At 56.4% G+C, this 5,913-nt stretch overlaps 1 protein-coding gene across 1 annotated transcript in view; it reads left to right on the forward strand.

The window, feature by feature from the left end:
- NECTIN1 (nectin cell adhesion molecule 1) overlaps nucleotides 1–5,913 on the forward strand; it is a 65,865-nt gene that overhangs the window by 55,759 nt on the left and 4,193 nt on the right. The window lies entirely within an intron of this gene.

Genomic DNA, 5,913 nt, shown 5'->3' on the forward strand with positions numbered 1-5,913 from the left:
CCCCCCCCCCCCCGCCCCTGCCAGTCAGAGAGGGGCAGGAGGGAGGCTCCAGGAGGGAGGAAGGAAGTGCTGTTTACAGCAATGCTGTTTTGGGGGTGGGCGTGGTTAGAGCCTGCCCATGGGTCTGCACACCTGTGATGCTGCCTTGGTGGGGTGGGCTTGTGGGAGGAGCTCATCTCCTCCGAGCTTTGCTCCTGCAGTTCAGGAAACCTGCGTGGGCTGGAGGGCGAGGCTTACCTCAAGCAAAGGTACAGAGGGAAAGCCAGGATAGAGCCCAAAGCCACGGTGGTTTGTGTGCCCTGCAACTGAATTCTATTTTCCCTGCATTCTTCTCTCTCAGGGCAGATGGGAGGGAGACTCAGCCTCCTGACCTCTTAGAGCAAAGGGAACACAGGGGCTGGGATGTTCTGGGGGAGACATCACATGGAACGTGAAAGGAGCATGGGCTTCCGTGTCAGACAGCTGGACAAGCCCTCATCTGTAAAACAGGCACAATATGACATGCCTTGAAGGCTTGTTGTCAGGATTTATATAACGTAGGCCAAGTACCTAGCACAGACCAGTGTGTCAATAAATGGCTCGTGTTCTATGGTTATTATCTTGTCTCTGTCATTATCATTATTGATGGAAAGATCAAAACAAGCCAATAGAGGGGTAAACTACCATCACAACTTCGCAACCAGGGTGTCTTTAACCCTGTATCTGAGCTAGTTCCAGGGTGAGAAAGTGACAGAAAGACCCTCCTAGGACAGGAAACGACATCATGCTGCTACTGAGCTGGACAGGAAGTGACCTCAGGGAGATGTTGAGCTAGGTTCAGGGATACTGGAAGTTGGGCGGTGGTTCCTGGCTCCAGGCACAGAGCTTGGGCGAGTCCTGAGGATTCGTTAGCTCTGAGCCTGTTTCTCAGAAGTGGGAGACCTCACCTGTGGGTACATTCAAGGCACAGCTGCTGATAAAACAGCCCAAAGCTGTCCAAGGGCTGCACCTACCTGTCCTCGGGGCCGTTCTGGCACCTCTGTCACCAGGGTTGGACGGAGATGGAGTCACTTGTCACTTGCTCTTTTCTTCAACTCCCTGCTCTTGGCTCTCGGACTGGTTAAGGTGGTAGAAATGTCAGAGGGAACACACAGTTTTCAAGGCATGAGCGCCCTGTGTCCCCCTTTGCCTGGCAAAGCGATAGAGCTATTCTTTTCTACTTAACCCCACCTGCAAAAAAAAAGAAGTGTCAGAGGTGGAGCCTGGGGAAAGCTGAGACAGCCCCTCCTCCACTCTAGGGTCTGGGGGTTCCCATAAGTTGGCAAGGATGGTAAGGCCAGTGTCACACACTTCTCACCCCCTGGAGAAAGTCTGAGCAAAGCTCCATAAGAGCCTCCTAGGCGCCTGAGCTCTGGCCATGTGGCACATGAGGGTGAACAATGTCACAAGGGAGCGTGATCACCTGGGGGGATGCGGGTCACGTGAGGGACAGCACAGACTTGGCCTGAATGTGTTCACATACTGGCTCTTCCTGGCTGTGTGGCCTTCACCCCTCTGAGCCTCAGCTTCCTTGTCTGTAATACAGAGATCATCATACTTATCTCAGGCTTCTTTTGATCACGCCAAATCCGTATACCACGGCCTAGCACACGGCATGGACTTCCTGCATGGGAATACCTTCACCCAGCAGTGGAGCACCAACGCCACCACTGCATCCCCCTCCACCACTCAGGCTCTCTGGGGAAACTGCTGATTGGGAAATCAGGGGCGGAGGCCAAGAAACCCTGGAGCAATGACCTCCCATTGATCCTACTGCCCAGCATGAGCGGACCGGCCAGAGGCCCACTAAGCTTACGGGGCTAAGTGGTGCTGCCCTACCCCAGAGGCAGGGCCGGGACAGGAAAGTCAGGGCCTCCCTTCTGCCAAAGCCCAGGAGAATGCAGGACCACCGTGAGTGCAGGACAGCTCAGCAGGCAGACACAGCAGGTCCAGGAGCAGGCAGGAAGGAAAGGGAGCAACTTCCCAGGCCCAGGCTGGGAAAAGAGAGGAAAGGAAGGAAGGGAAACCAGCGCGGAGGTGAGCCATCTCCTTGGGCGTGTTTGCTCCAGTGGTGCCCTCAGTGGGATCTGTGCGGTCAGGCCTAGGTGGCCTTGCGGGGAAGGTGCGCCGGGACCGCCCAGGGCTCCAGCTGGAAGAGGCATGCAGCGTGTCCTCACGTGCTCCCCCAATACACAGCGGGACGGGGGTGGTCACCAAAGCCACACACATGGGTGGTGAGAAGGGCCTTGCGTAAGGGGACTCTGCCCTTGACAGCCCAGTTAGGCAGGAGCCAGGGAAGTGTGATGCTCCCTGAATCATCGATGGGCCCAGGCGCTGTTTCACTGGCCGTCCCGAGGGAAGGTCTCTCAGCCCCCTCAGGAAGACGCAGCCAGGCGGCCTGAGCCTCTTCAGAGCTGTTCGTTCTGTTCGCTCTCGTACTCACGGGCAACTTCCACGCAGCCGCCGACCCCACCAGCCTTCCTCCCGCATCGGCTGGTCTCCGCGGGGCACAGCCATGCCCTGTGCTCCAAGCCCCGCTGGTCTGGAGGGAATGCATGAACGAGAGGGATAAGTGGAAATTTAATTTTTCATTCTGGCCGTCGTACAGTTAATAGCTTTGCCCTGGGCGCATCTGGCGAGGGAAATGAAGAGCAGAGCGGAGGAAAGTGCGCAGCAGGGTGCGTGCCGGAGACACACGTGTGTGCAGGGCACGCGTGCACAGGGCCGCTGCACCACCTGCACAGACACACTTCGGCACAGGCTTCTTGGGATCGCAGATCCCAGAGGAGGTGGCCTTTGAGTTGTTCCTCCAAGGATGAGTGGTGGGCTAGCGGCGGCGATGGGGGAAGTGTGTGGGAGAATGGCTGGGGCCGAGGGGGCGGGAACAGAGGGAGCAGAGCTTTCCTCTCTCTTGGCCACGGGCGGCCTCCGAAAGCAGCAGCGTGGCAAGGAGGGTGGTCGAGACTGAGCGCCTGGGAGGCTGTGTGGATGGCACCTGGGGGGACCAGAAAGGGGCTGTATGTACAATGAGTGTTTTTCTAGAGGGAAACGACAGGTCCAGGCTGTGGCCGTGCGACTGACAGCAGAAGAGACAAACCCACCGGACTTTGCGGATACACTTCACGGGGCCCGGGCCCGCAGAGAAGCCCATTTCCCAGGGGCGGTTTCATGGGGTTGGCCCCTAGTCACAAAACAAACCTGTGAGCTCCCCTCCGTCCTCCCTCTGGGGGCAACGCTGAGGGCAGGGAGGGCTGCAAGGGTGTGGCCTTGACCAGACTAAAGAGGCCAAAGAAGGCAGCATCTGCCCCTGGGACTGGGTTTGTCTGAAGAAGAGTGTCCAGGGCACTCCCAGGAGCCAGGCAGGAAGGCCGCCGGGGTGCAGGGTGTCCCCAGTTTTCATTTCCAGCGCTGAGCCGGCTCAGCCATCGGGGGTGAAAGCAACAGGGTATGTGCTTGAGGCCAGGAGTCCTTCAGACCAAGGGTTAGTGGGGCTTGGAGGTCCATCTAGAAAGGAGGGCTGTGTGAGCCTGCGAGCGTGCGTGCCTGGGCGTATGAGTGTGGGCGTGTGCCTCTGAGCGTGTCAACGTGCACAGGCAAGCAGGCGAGCGATGTCTGCGTGCTGAGTGTGCAGAAGGGGCCTGCAGCTGTGCTGTGGGCAAAGGTGGCCGCCTCCAGGCCGCCCGTGGCAGCACTGAGGAGCCTGTGGGGAGGCAGCTGCGTCCACACCCCTGGGAGGATTCAGTTCCCCTCCACCGCGTTGAGGCCCTGCCCACTGTTCTGCGCAGTGCACCGCTGCTGCAGCTGCAGGAGCAGGAGAAGGGCTTCCCAGAGCTTGACCTCAGGCCTTCCCCGCTCCCTGGGCCCGCAGCACTGCACACTGGGAGGTGTAGTTCTCACGGCTTCCCGACCTAGGCTTCTGGTGCCAGAGCACTGCCTGCCTGCCTGTGGAAGCAGCAGGCGTTGGTTTGAGAAGCCCGAACATCCTCTTTGACCCCAAACCTCCTCTGGATCCTAGAACCAGACTAAACCCTAACCCTCGCTCCACCTCCGATCCATCCAAAGCCCCCGTACTAGCCCACCCACCTCAGTCAGGAGACCCCCGGCCCCAAAGGAATGCGGAGCCTCCACTGCCCCAGGGTCCCAGCCAGGCTGCCATCCCCGAGGGGAGGCTGCAAGCCTTCAGCAATGGGGCTGGGCTGCCCCCTTCGTAAGAGGAAGTGAGGGGAGCCGGCTGGTTCCCCACCAGGAAGCGCAGATGACCCCACGGCCCAGCTCTTCTCTCCCACCAGCTGCGGCCTTTGAGGCTCTGCTACTGGCACAAAGACGGGAGCTACTGGCTGAATGTGACAGCTGGAGGGGTGGAAGGGGAGGGCGCTCCGTTCCACACCAGACAGCCACCTCTGCTTACAAATGAGTTAGGTCCCCACGTGCACTCCTTCTGCACCCTCACTTGGCATCTCCACACAAGTCTGCGTTGCTGGAAGGTCATCTTAACCGGTCTTCTGCCTCTAGGCAGGCTGGCCCTAAAGTAGGCAAAATAACCAGGGTTCCCTTTGGTCCCAAAAATCTCCAGGGAAGAGTAAACATACTTAGGACTCAGGGGGGGAAAAGGTAAACAGAAAGCCCTAGAGAGGAAAGAGACCCAGAGGCTCACCTCTGAGACGTGGCCTTGCCTTTGTAGAATTCATTCACCAAATGTTCTTGAACTCCGGCCACGTGCCAGGCCGTCTAGGTGGCCGGGGGTACATCAATGAGCCAAAGTCCCTGTCCCCGTGGAGCTTACGCTTTAGCACAGGAGGACAGACAACAAATAACAGATAAAATACTTTTGAAAAATTATGTGGTCATTTTGAAGGTGATAAGGAAAAAAGAAAAGCAGGGTGAGGGGTTCACAGTGCTGGGGGTGGGAGTTCGTGAGCTGTGATTTTCTATAAGGTAGTCAGGGGAGGCCTTGGCGAGAAGGTGACCTCCGTGAGAAGTCGGAGCCAAGCCCCGAAGGCGTTGAGGCAGTGAGCATGGGACACCGGGGGGAGGAGCTTTCCAGGGCACAGAGCCGCCAGTGCAAAGGCCCTGAGGAAGCTGGGAGTGGAGCAAGCTGGGAGGAAAGCGAGAGATGAAGGCAGAGGCACAGATCATGTAGAGCATTTTCAGCTCAGATTTAACAGGAAAGGAGTTTGCCGTGTTGAGAATAGCCTGTACAGGAAAGGAGTGCAATTGGGGAAGCCAGTTAGGCAGCTCTTGCAACAATCCAGGTGAGAGATGATAGTGGCTGGGATCAGGGTAGTAGTGATGGAGATGGTGAGAAGAGGTCAGGTTCGAGATTTACTTTGAATTCGAATTTACAGACTAGTTGGGACAGCAGCCACTCTCGTGAAACAGGCAATACGGTAAAGTCTACCATACTGTGATTAGTGGGGCCCAAAAAATTCAGTCTAGTCAAGTGAAATGTGGGAGGGATTTACTTCTCCTTGGGTCTCTGTTGCTACAGAAAGCATAAAAGTAAATATAGTTGAACTAATATTGTACACAACTGGAACACACTGAATTGAGTCGGTCCCAAATTATCATGACACTGCCACTTCCTCAAGCCCTCTCCCTATTCCTGCAGAAGAAAAGAACTTTAGCCACTGAAAACTGGCAGAAGGACCAGAGCCAATCATGGTAGATCCTAATTTGCATTTACTGCAGGCTGTTCTATCAGGCCTTACTGTAATATGTCGGTATATGATTAACGAAATGGAGTAGGCTATTGTTTATACCAGAATGAAAGCTGCAGACCACTGGTATGTAAACATTCTAAAGAGAAAGAGAAGTGTGAGCTGGAGAAGAGAAGGCTGCACAAAGAAGGGACCGAAGCACTGAAATAGGCAGAAGGAGATGAGGAAGGGCATTCCT

Source organism: Lipotes vexillifer, unplaced genomic scaffold, assembly GCF_000442215.2.
Source record: "Lipotes vexillifer unplaced genomic scaffold, Lipotes_vexillifer_v1.1 scaffold753, whole genome shotgun sequence".
In the NCBI taxonomy this organism is placed as follows: domain Eukaryota; kingdom Metazoa; phylum Chordata; class Mammalia; order Artiodactyla; family Lipotidae; genus Lipotes; species Lipotes vexillifer.